Source organism: Ricinus communis, chromosome 10 (genome assembly GCF_019578655.1).
Source record: "Ricinus communis isolate WT05 ecotype wild-type chromosome 10, ASM1957865v1, whole genome shotgun sequence".
Lineage (NCBI taxonomy): Eukaryota > Viridiplantae > Streptophyta > Magnoliopsida > Malpighiales > Euphorbiaceae > Ricinus > Ricinus communis.
In genome coordinates, this window is record NC_063265.1 from 3,570,011 (window position 1) to 3,583,307 (window position 13,297).

The following is a 13,297-nucleotide window of genomic DNA, read 5'->3' on the forward strand; positions in this document are numbered from 1 at the left end:
AGCTTGTATCGAAGTAGAAAAGCCAAGAATGGCTTTGTCCTTCGTTTTGAAGAAGAAAGGTATTAAACCAAGCTTGTTGGTAATCCCAATAGTTGAAGGAAGTGTTTAGGCTTGATGGGTAGGTTCTTTGGAGGGACATTGGGAAAGATCTTGAAGAGTGTAAATCCATTCCCCAATCTGTAGGGTGGAGGATTCTTTGTATGGTGCATGTGAAATATGCAGGGTCTTTATGGTCTTTGTGTTTTTTGAAGTGTTTAAACTTTGCAGAACCAGTTACCTCAAGGATACACTAGTAGTAGGATTGAGGCTTTGAAATATTCCAGGGCTTGAAATACCATCCTGGAGGGAAAACCTTTGAAATGAGTTTTGAGGGGCTTTCTGTACAGAATCCTTCCTCAATAGTCAAAATGTTTTGATAATTTTGCTTTTCTATATATTCGTTGGATTTAAAAAGTTTTGTTTGTGACAAAATTATTTCTTAAGAGTTGGGCTTTGAAATACTTTTAGAGCTCTGAGATAGGTTTTGAGGGAAAATTTCTATCTCAGGTTTTGAAAAAGGGATAGAAAGTATACCTTTACCCTTGTTGGAAGAGGAGGATGACTTTGGAGATGCTTCAGGTTGAAGTTGTATCAACTGCTTTGAATATTCTTCGACCCTTTTTAGAAATTCAGGATCTTGCTGTGCAAACCATTCCTGAATTTATAACTGTTGTTGGGCTAGATTGGCCTTGCTTTGGTCAATTTCTTCCTGGATGATTTCGGTCCAGGTTCTGATGGGCTTTGAAGAAGAAGGCAAAATTTCCTTCTTTCGACTTTGGACAGGCTTTGAACTTGCTGTCGATTTTTCTTCTTTTACTTTTGATTTTCTTGGCATTTTCACTCCTGTTTTTTAAGAAAATCTATGGTTAGAAAGTCTGGAATTGAATTCAAATTTCCTCTTATGTATTCGATTTCAAAGTTAAAAACAGAAAGAATGGCTTGCCATCTGGCAAAAATTTATTTGAAGCTATGTTTTGAACATCTTTTTGTAAAACTTCTTTAGCAGATTTACAATCAATCCTTAAAAGAAATTTTTGGTTTAAAAGATCGCTTTGAAATTTTGAAATGCACAAAACTATCGAAAGAATTTCTTTTTTGATAGTTGAATAATTTTTTGTGTATCATTCCAAAGGTGCGTAAGTAAACTGGACAATACATTCTTTGTTGTTTTGGACTTGCTTAAGAATCCCACCATATCCTAGATTTGATGCATCAGTTTCAACAATTTTGAATGCAGATGGATCAGCTAGGTGTAAACATGGTATTTTAGAAACTTACTTTTTTATGCTTTGGACAATCTTTGTATGCTCATCGGTCCATGCCGGGGGGTTTTTCTTTAACCTATCATGAAGGGGCTTTGCAAGTCAGTTGAAATTTGGATAAAAATCCATTACATAATTTAAACTACCAAGGAATCTTTGTAATTGTATTTTTTCCAAAATTTTGTCTGGAAACTTTGAAGTAAATGCTAGAGACCTTTCAATTGGGGTGATAGTTCCCCGGGAGATATAGTGTCTAAGAAATCTAATTTTTGTTTGAAATAAAAATATCTTGGATTTTGAAACCACTAAACCATTTTTCTTAACAACATAGAAAAATGTCTCCAAGTGTTTGAAATGTTGCTCTAGAGAATTTGAAAATATCAATACATCATCAATGTAGACAATGCAAAACTTTGAATAAGGATTGAAAATGTCATTCATGATTTTTTGAAATTCAGAAGGAGTATTTTTTAATCCGAAGGGCATTACATTCCATTCGTACTGGTCAAATGGAACTGTAAAAGCAGTTTTGTACCTGTCTTTTGGATGAATCTGGATTTGCCAAAATCCTGATTTCATATCAAACTTTGAAAAAATAAAAGCAGAATGAAGCTTTTGAAGAAGATTTTTTTTGTTTGGAATTGGGTATCTGATCCACTTTAGGGCTTTATTCAAAGGTTTGTAATTAATCACCAACCTAGGTATTCCTCTTTCTATCTCACTATTCTTGTTGACATAGAAAGCTGCACATGACGAGGGGGATCTAGATTTGGTAATCAATCCTTTTTGCTCTAAATCTTTTATTTCTATTCTACAATGGCTTTCTAGGGTTTCATTCATTTGGATGGGTCTTGCTTTGGTGGGGATTTGTTTATCAGAAAAATCTTTTTCATATGGTAAGTCTACCATATGTTGTTTTCTTCTCCGAAAAGCATTAGGAAGATGAGAACAAACTTCATTTTCAATCTTCTTTTGCAAATCAGAGATTTTTCTTTAGATAAAATCATTTTGCATTTGATTTTGGATCCTTTTCAAACCCATATCTTATTTCAAATGGAAAAGCTGGGTTTGTTTTCCTTTGATCAAATCATTTATTTCAAAATTGTAAATTGAGTGGGCTTTAATAAGATTGAGATTTCTCTTTTTGGGTTTTTCTATAAAAAGGAAAAACAATATTTGAATCTTTAGCTTTAAAAATAATACCAGCAGTAGTTACTTTAAAATAAGTAATTAAATTGATAAAAGAAGTTCCCAAAATAACTGTTTGATGAATATCTTTTGTAAGAATAAAAACATTTTTTAAAGCAATATTATTATTTAGAATTGCAGCTTCAGTTTTTTCCGCAATCCTAATCTTTGAACTATTGGCTGAAGTAAGCCTCTCTTTAGTTTCTTGATGATACCTTTTAGGAACCAAATTTCATAATTGATACAATTGAGGTCATACATCAAATAAAGCGATGGTTTCTATTTGGAAATCACCAGGGAAAATGAGTTTTATTTGAATCAAATATTTTCTTGAGGTAATTTCCTTTAAAACATTAATGAAGTTTTCTGGAACACTTTCAGAAACCTCAAGATTTTGAAAATTATTTTCTTCTTCAGAATCAGAATCACTATTCTATTTGAGAATCAGGCTTTGGAGTAAAACAGAATCATTTTGTTATTTTTCTTTCAAATCTTTGAGCTCAGTTTTGATAGCTTTGATTTCTTTCTGAAGTTCTTGAACGGTAGGAATATGGTATTTTAATTTTTTCCCTTTATCCAAGATCATAGTAAGATCATAAGTGTTCTTACTAGAAGAGGGGATAAGGGTTTCAGTTTTTAGGATTTCTTTCAAAACTTGTTTTTGGATTTGGGGATCATTAATATGCTTGACGGCTTCAAGAAGAGCTTTTTGTTGCCTAGTGAGCATATTAATATTCTTTAAAATATCTTCAGAATCTGATTCAGAATAATCGGATGAGGTTTTGATTTCATCAATTTGAAACTCTTCCTCACTATTTGAAAATTCTGATTCAGAGAAATCAACAAGAAGAGCTGAAATTTTGCTTAAAACTTCATCTTCTATTTGGAGCTCATGGAGTTTTTTGGAAAACTTGCAATATTTTGAAGTATGGTCCTTTTTGCCACACTTATAGCAAGTAATTTTGCTAAAATCTTTTTTGGAATTTTATTTTGGAAATTTTGAAGATGATGGCTTTTTGTAGAAATTCTCTTTGTTTTTGGGAGTCCTTCTACTTTTGAAAAAACGTTTTTTCTTAAAAGATTTGGGAAAATCTTCTTTGCATTTTCCTTTGCAAGTAGGGGGAGGCTCTATGGGATTATACTCAAACTGGTTACAAAAAATACATAGTTCTTGCCTAGTCTTCTTCATTTCCCATTTGAGTTGCCTTTGAAGTTTAAGGTCATGGCATATCTTCAATCCTTCTTTCTGGGTAAGACTCACTAATTCACCATAAGTGTAGAAATCATAAGGAATCTGGCCGTTATGGGCTTCTCTTATGGTATTTCTAACTCTTTCACTTAGTATCTTAGGTAAATCGGCTAAGAATTTCTCTTTCCAGAAAGGTTGGCTTGAATCTTCCCTAAGCATGACTATGGTCAGGAAGGTGTCTCTGTAGGCTTGGAAATTGCTAAGTTTTTTACTGGTTAGATTGCTAAGGAGCTCAGCATTCTTATCTTTCAGAAGAGAAGGGTCTCCTATGAAGTGGAGGGAAATCGTTAGGATTAAGGTTGACACAGCATCCTCAATTGGATTTCCTAGTTCATCTAAGATGGGGGTCCCTTCTATTGTGGTTTGGATGGCACCTAGGATTTGGAGCTGTTGTGTTTGTGTGAGATGGTAATCCCACCATCCTTTAAGCTGGCCAGAAAATCCAGCTATAAGGAGTTCAGCAATGGCTCTATCAGAGGTACCACTTTGGGTTTTGTAAGCATTGGCTGCCATGGTCATCTGTTGCAAGAGACCAAGGATATTGTATTCTGACATTCCATCTATATTCCATTCATAGATGGAGGAGGCATTGAATCTAGATTGGGTTAGGATATTGTTCCTATTTTCTATTCCTAGATCTGGGGCAGTATTCCTAGGAGTATGCCAGGTCAATCTAGGGGCTTGCCATCCCAATCTATTGATGTTGAAGGGTTTGTCAATGATACTTTCAAGCTCTGAATCATTTAATTTATCGCAATGGGCTTGATCTATAGCACTGATATTCCTACTGCTTTGAGGAGTATCTGGCACTAGATTTTTGGAAGACTCAGAAGTTGCTAATTTGCTAAGCTGTTCTCTGACTACTCTAGCAAACTCAGTTTGCTTTTGAAATTGATCTTGGCTAGGCTTTGAGATTTGGTAGGGTTTGAAGACTGGATTTTTGAGCTTTTCCGATTGGCTTGTCTCTTTTGGATGTTCAGTGTTGGGGATTGGAGAGGTGAAGACTATAGGAAGTTTTTGGATCTAGCTTTCTATCCTAACAAGCTGCTTCCCTATTGTGTTAAGATAGGTATTCGAGAAATTGTTCTGCTGAACAATATTCTTGACATTCTTCTCTAGATCTTCTCCTACCAATTTGTAAGGGGTAACCTCTATTTCATTCTCTCCATAAGGAATAGTTATCTTCCTAAGGGGAGGATGTTCAGATTGGATGGTTTGGTTTTCTCCGACCTTCCACTCTGGAGCCTTGTTTCTAACAGTGACAGGACTAATAAGCTTTTCTTTGAAAGGATAAAGAATATTATTTTCTTTGCAATAAATTTGAAACCAATCAAAAAATTTGATTTGGACTTTGTTTTAAATGCAAAATTGATAGTATCTCTCTTGAATACTGTCTTTTTCTTGTAAAAAATTCTTAAAAAATCAAAGTTTTTTAGAATAGTTTTTCTTTGAATAGAAATCTTCATGTAAAAGCTTTTTATCAATTTAAAAATCTTTTGAAATCATGTTGATCTCTGGTTCTAGATTTTGTGTTATTGCAGATGGTGATGGTGAAGAAGGGGTAGAGACAAACTCTATATCCTCATCTTCTTTCTTTGGTTCATTGTAGACTGGTCTGGGGATATTGCTTTGATAATTAACATTCTGTAGTATATTGTTTGAGCTTGGTATATCAGATGTTGAAAATCTGGGTTGTGTTTGAGATGGAGTTGGTTCTTTGTAAGGAGCATAGATAATAGAAGGGATTTTTAATACCCTTCCAATATCTATGGTCGATGTTGAAGAATCATCATCAGAAAATCTAGAAGAGGTTGATTTCCTATTGAACGTGAGCTTTACTTTTCCATCTAGAAACTGGGTTATATTTTTGAGATTTGTATTTGGTTCTATTTGCTTTGGTGATTCAAGTTGGGTTGCACCTTCAAGGATCCATTCTTCTGGAAGAGTGATGTCTTTCCATTGAATGGTTTTTGGAATTGTTGCGTTGGATTTGGAGAGATCTGTTTGTAGGAATAAGGTTTCTCCTTTTGGTGAATGGAGCTTGTGTTTTGAACCAAAAGCAAAAATCATGGCTTTGTAATGTATTTTAAAAATCAATGCTATCAGAATAGATACTTCAAGCATTTTGTAATTATGTGTCTTTATTTGAAGAACAATGCTCTTTAAAATATTTTTATCATTTAATGAAATTGTGATGTTTGGAAAACAATTGAAAGAAATTGGTCTTTTATTGAGGCTCGACTCGACAGTACCTAATAAAGAATCATAAAAATTTGTAAGCCTAGCATCTCTAAGGACTGCTAAGATGGAAGTATCTAAACCTTCTCTGGTAAGGAGCTTTACTCCTACCTGGATAAGGCCTATATGGATATACTTATAATCTTTTTCTTTATGCTTCTGTAGGGTCTTTGGATTTAAAAGATAAATTTCTTCAAAAGGCTTTGAAATCTGAATATCTCTTTCTTCAGTTTTGATAGTAAAATCAGTTTTGAAGAGAGAAAACTTTGAATACTCATAAATTTGTTTCTTTTGAACTTTGGGTATTTTCCAATCATCAATATGCTTTGTAAAATCTTCAATAGTGATTTCTTCACTATTTACTAAACCTTTGTACCTTGAAGATTCAGAGGTAGAAGAGTTTGAGAAAGAAGAAGATTTACAGAAAAATGGTTCTAAATTCATTTTAAAATAAACCAAAATAACTTTCTAAACAAACATGAACCAAGCCACCAGTTTTACTGCCCTTACACCTGACAGGACTTACTACTGTGCATAAATGAACAGTGCTTGTTTATCAGTGATATGATGCAGATTAAAATGAGTTTAAAATCTTCTTTATGCAGATGATGTTTCTTTCCCGGAACCCAATTAGCTCTGATACCAAGATAGAGAAAAACAAAAATAGATCAACAAGTTTCTTGTGTGCAGGATCCTCAGACGAGGCAAGCACAGAGCATACGCTTGTTAAATCTTAAAAATGGTAGATAATAAGATAAATTTTATTGATAGTTACAAACTTTGAACACAAACTTTGAACAAATATACAAGCTTTGAAATAAAAGCTTTAAAAATGAAAGCTTTAAACTAGAGAAATATAACTTACAAGAGGAGGATAAGAATATTAATATGCTCACTAGGCAATAAGAAGCTCTTCTTGAAGCCGTCAAGCATATTAATGATCCCCAAATCCAAAAATAAGTTTTGAATGAAATCCTAAAAACTGAAACCCTTATCCCCTCTTCTAGTAAGAACACTTATGATCTTACTATGATCTTGTGTGAGATGGTAATCCCACCATCCTTTAAGCTGGCCAGAAAATCCAGCTATAAGGAGTTTAGCAATGGCTCTATCAGAGGTACCACTTTGGGTTTTGTAAGCATTGGCTGCCATAGTCATATGTTGCAAGAGACCAAGGATATTGAATCTAGATTGGGTTAGGATATTGTTCCTATTTTCTATTCCTAGATCTGGGGCAGTATTCCTAGGAGTATGCCAGGTCAATCTAGGGGCTTGCCATCCCGATCTATTGATGTTGGAGGGTTTGTCAATTACCTCAAGAAAATATTTGATTCAAATAAAACTCATTTTCCCTAGTGATTTCCAAATAGAAACCATCGCTTTATTTGATACAGGAGCAGACCTAAATTGTATCAATTATATATATACAAATAATGTTTATATGTATTCCAAATTATTGGTTTATCTGTATAATCATGTATAATTGATTTGATTTGATTTCTATGGGAATGAACTTTTCATTCCTTAAGAAAAATGCGAGAATGGGTGATTTCTATTAATAGGGTAATCTCATTCCAATTTCGAAGTAATTTTTAATGAACTAAATACTAACAATGAGAATCACCCATTCACTCTATTTTTTTCACAAACTAAATGACTTTTAAGAGGCACAAATAACACATGAACAATCACTAGTTTGTTGTCGTCTATTATCTTAATCAATAATATTGTAGATGTTGTTATGAGAGTAAACAAAGAAGTCTTATTATTTGTGTTCTCATGCTATGAAAAAAGAAAAATAAGCTTTATTTCAACTTGTATAGTTATAACTGTTAGGCAAAAAGAATAATAATAGAGCTTGAGGTGTGTAAAAATGACATTATCCTTAAGGATTAACTTCAGTAACTTTTCAAGATTCAACAAGCAGCAATAGAAAGAACTTTTTTTTATCCAGCAAAGAAAAGAAGAAGAAGGTAGAAAGTTGTGTGTTCATAAGGCAAAATTATAATGTTATAATATAAAGCTCATAAAATAATTTAGGAAATATTATCTTCGCTAGTCGAACGTTAGAGCTGAAAAAATAGGTTAGTGCTAAAAGAATGGGTGACTGAGTTATTGTAAAATACTAAGCCAAAAATGAATATTTTAAGGTAAAGTAATATAATAAATAAATAAAGTATTAAAAATTAATTTGGATTAGGCCCACGCCCACTTCGCGCGGGGGAAAGAAATCCGTAAATTTATACTTAATTGAATTTTTGGCCTAATTCTTGTACACACGAGCCCAACACCCTACAAGGCTCTTTATTAGTCTAATAAAAAAGTTATATTATAAACCAAAGAAAAGTCTTTCACTATTAAAAATATTTGATAAAAAGCTTATTGAAATACTAGGCATATATATGCAACAGTGTTCTTCATATTTCAAAAAGAACTTATCAAAATAAATAATTTTGCTGGATTAAATATGGGTGTATAATACTTTAAATCTAGTGTATTTTGGACTATGAATTAGACCTAGAAAGATATGACATAACATATAGAGTTATATAAGAACCAAAGACTCTTTGTTGTAGGTTAGTACCTTACAGTCACATTACACCTCTATAATTTATGTTGTTCTACACGATCTTGTAATAAATAGGTCATGCACGCGCCTGATAATTCATGAGTGTTTTCGAGATTTTGCTATAATCTCATAGGAGTTGTCCTACTTCACACTCATATAAGTGATTTTATCAAGTATAGTATGCAATTTAATATACCACTCTTAAGGGATATGGAATTCATTAAGAGCTTTTAGCTCATCCCACGTGTATTGCAATCTAGCACTACTCACACTATAGGAAAGATTTTATTGTGCTAGCAGGATTAACAAGTTACTTGTTCTTACCCATATGAATCTTATTTATGGGATCTCCAATCACAAAGGTTAGATTATATTGCTGTTAATATTTCATACTAGCTTAGGTCTCATTCTCCTTGATGTTCATTAATTAATTTTCTTCCAAAAAACATAATCAAAGGATCTGCCAAATTCACTTTTGACTTTACATAATTAATGTATATAGTTCTATCCTTCAACAACTATTTAATCATATCATGTCTCAAACGAATGTGTATGTCCTTACCATTGGAGGCTTTAATCTTTACAACAACAATTTTTGCTTAACAATTACGACGCATAGACACAGTAAAAAAAATCATAAAATAGAGACCACATTTAGATATCACAAAATATGGTTACTATTAGAGACCACATAGCGACCACTTGGAGACCAAATTTTTTTAATGAAAAATAGAGACCATTTAGCAATCATAATTTAAAGACCCGAGAATGTGGTCTCTAAGTCGTCATTATTGGCGTGTCTAAAAATTAACAAAAAATTTAACGACCACTTAGAGATCCATATGTGGTCTCTAAATTAGCAACCGCACATATATAGTCGCGAAATCTCTCAGCAATTTGTAACGGAATTCTAGCTTCCACTTAGAGACTATAAAAATGGTCTCTAATTTAGAAACTACATAATTATGGTCACTATATTGTTTATGAATTTTGAGACTTAATATAAAAATCATATTAGTAATATTTCTTTTCATTAGTGTAAAAATTTGTGTTGTTTTTTAAAAAAAATGATAAATAAATAGCCTAAAATATATAAAATATTTATATATAAGTTTAAGAAAATATTTTACCAATAAAAGAATTAAGACTGTAGATTTATTTAGAACCATATAGTTTTGATGCAAGACTAAAATTATATAATTTTATTAAAACTACTAGTTTTGTTAAAACTATATAGTTTTTGTAAATTAAAATTATAGAAAAGATATGACACTTAAACACATTATCATTTGAAAACCCTAACTCTATTTTCATCTCAAGCCCCACCTCTTTATTCTCTAACCTCACAACTATTGTTCCTGCGCTCGAGCCTCCTGCCAACCCATAACCTCGTAAGCAACAATTATCATTTTCTTCTTGTACAAATAGGTTTACTCACATTCGTTTTATTTGAATATGACCTCCATAGACGAAGAAATTTTCAATTCTCAAGAACTAGTAATGTCTTTCTAAACTTGTTATTTTGGAATATAGATCTATTTTGTTATTGAGTTTCACATAAATGAGGAAACTATGCTCAAACAATTTTTCCCTTGCTCTATGTATTTCTTTTTTTTTTCTTATATTATTATTTACTATACTTCACCATGACCAATCATTCATTCATGATTACCTGAATTCTTTTTAGCCATATCACCTAAAATTCATTGATCTAAAATTTAAGATTTTTTTAGAGAGAAATTTAAAAGGAACAACTAGTGTGATTGATTTTATAAATGTGTATGTTTACTTCATTTGGTCTTTGTTGTCCAATTTGCCAAGGACAATTTAACAGCTTTCCATTTTATAAAAAGATTTTGTTTCTATAATCAAAAAGAAATTTTCTCTATCCTTTCTTGTAATTTAGAAAAAGGGCTTAGATTCAATATATTAAACAACCTCAACTAATTATTAAAGTTCTTTGTTCTTGGAAAATGTCAAATGGCTTTTAGAATATGAGCAAACATGGCTGATAATTCTTTTAAGCTTCTTGGCTCTGCTTTTTTTTCTTTGATATTGTGAGTGATATTTTCAGTTTAAATTATTGAAATGTTGAGTTATGTGGACAAATATTTTTTTTCTTTCAAGTTTGATGTTGCATGCTATCTCTTTAATCTTAATGTGATATTATAATTAAGGCTCTAAACTGAGCAGAATGAAGGACTACGATCCATTAAGTGAAACTGGGGGTAGATTAACTTGATCTTATTTTTATAATTAATTTCTAAATGTAATTGTCTATAGGATTGTTTATATGTTCTATCTATCTTAACTATATTGAAGGATTTAAATTTGACACTTCCACTTATGAATATTTTAGAGGTTAGGGGCATTCATCATGTTCTTGACATGTTGGTTCCTGGTAAGCAATAATTGCAATCGAGGTTGCTGTACATTTCAATTGATCTTCCCTTTTAATCTTTGTTTATTAGTTTACTTTTTTTTATTGATAGTAATTAATTAATTTTAGAATTTAATTATTATAAACGGGTTTGATAATATTGAACAACATTGACAATGTTGAGCTTGAACTCAAATATAACATTTTGTTTTATATTTAGTAGGTGATCTACAAACCGCTTTGGTTTTTAGATAAGTATCAGATCAACAAAGAGAGAAAAATTTCTCTATTTTTGCATATCTTGATTAAAGTGATGTAATATTATAATTACGCATATTTGATTTGGTTATAATTGTGTATTATTATTATTATTTTAAATAAATTTAATTATTTAATTTTTATATTTAATTTTCAAAATAGAAAATTAATTATAATAATAATGTCAAAATTAATCATAAATAGATTAATAATTTAAAAAAAATTATATAAATCATTATCAAAATAATAATTAGAATTCAATTTCTAAAACAAAATTGGAGATCAATTTAGCTACCACATTAGGTGGTCTTTAACTTTAGCTACCATAGAAAGTGGTTGTTAAAAGTGGTGTCTATTTTGTTTCTTTTCGGTCTCCCTCTATTTCCACTTAGTTACCACAATGAGACTAAATAGTGACCACAATATATGACCGCTATTTAGAGACCACAATATGTGGTCGATATTTTTAGCAACCATCTCAGATTCAGTCACTATTTTATTTAGTGATCAGCATTTTAACTACTACTAAAAGTGTTTCTAAGTGGTCGTTAAAGACGAACAATGACCACTTAGCTACCACTTCCGATGGTAGCTAAATCTGATTTTTTTTGTAGTGAGAAGTTGTTGGTTTAAAACCCAATAGAATATTTGCTAAGAGATTTCTTAACCACTTAGCCTCACTGCCAGCTAATTCCAAAGCAATAAACTCTGACTTCATAATAGATTTAGCAATAATAGTTTGTTTAGCTGACTTCAAGATAACTGCATCTCATCAAAATTGAATAAATCGTTTCTCTTCTATAATATTTTTGTCTTAATATACTTACTTTTTTAAGTACGATAAATTATGAATATTTATAAATTTATATATATAATTAAATAAATCGTTTTTCTTGTATAATATTTTTTATTTATTATTACTATTATTTTAATTCATAAATTATTACATTTATATTATATTAAATACACAATATCAAAAATAAATTAATATGTTATTTTTTTAGATTATTATTATTATCATTATTAGCTAAAGTGCACCTCAATAAGTATATATATATATATATATATATATATATATATATATATATATATATATATATATATATATTAATAGGTCTTAATTATTATATGCAATTTGTCTTATGATTAATTAGGTAAAACATTCAAAGATTGAGTGTAGGAAAATAACAAATCAAAACTCTTTCCTTATAAAATATACAATGACTTGTCATGATAATGTTATGATGATGTATTAATATTTAGCTACAATTGGTTATATTTTTAATTTCTTTGATGAACTTTTCACACTATCAGTTTCTATAACAATCTTATGGTATCATCTCAAAATATTTATTTTTATTATGATAAATTATAGAGCTTTTTCTTAATTTAATACCTCTGAAAGAACTTTTATTATTTTAGAGTAGAAATATATAAAATTTTAAATTTAGGATTGTTTTAGAAATAAATTCCATTTTAGATTACTTTTAAAGTAAGAAAAAAGATTTGGTCATATCCGCCTATTGGATGAAAATTAAACAAGGGAGTTTTAGTATAATAAATAAAATATAAAAAATAATGTATATATTACACTAAAAATCAAGGAGCAAATTGTATAAACCAAATCTAGTTAACAATTATTTAATAAAATTTTGACAAAATGATTTTTAAGTATAAAATTACAAAGTAAAAAAATGAAAAAATATATTGTTCTAAATATTAGGAGTAATTAGTATAATACAGCAAAACACATAGAGCAAATAGTAATTACCTCTTTAATAAATTGGTAAAACATTCCAAGATTAAATATGGATAAATAACAAATCAATACTCTTTTCTTATAAAGTATACAATAATTTAGTATTGTCATGATAAAACTATAATAATATGTTAATAGTTGATTTAATCGGTAATACTTTTACCTATTTTATGAATTCTTTGCACTATCATATTTTATAACAGTTTCATGATATTGTCTCGACATATTTAATTTTCTTATTATGATAAATTATAAATATGTACAAACTTAAATATAAAAGTTGTTTATATTTTGACATTTTATTATATTTTTTATTTATCAAAGTGATATTAAATTAAATATAATTAATAATATA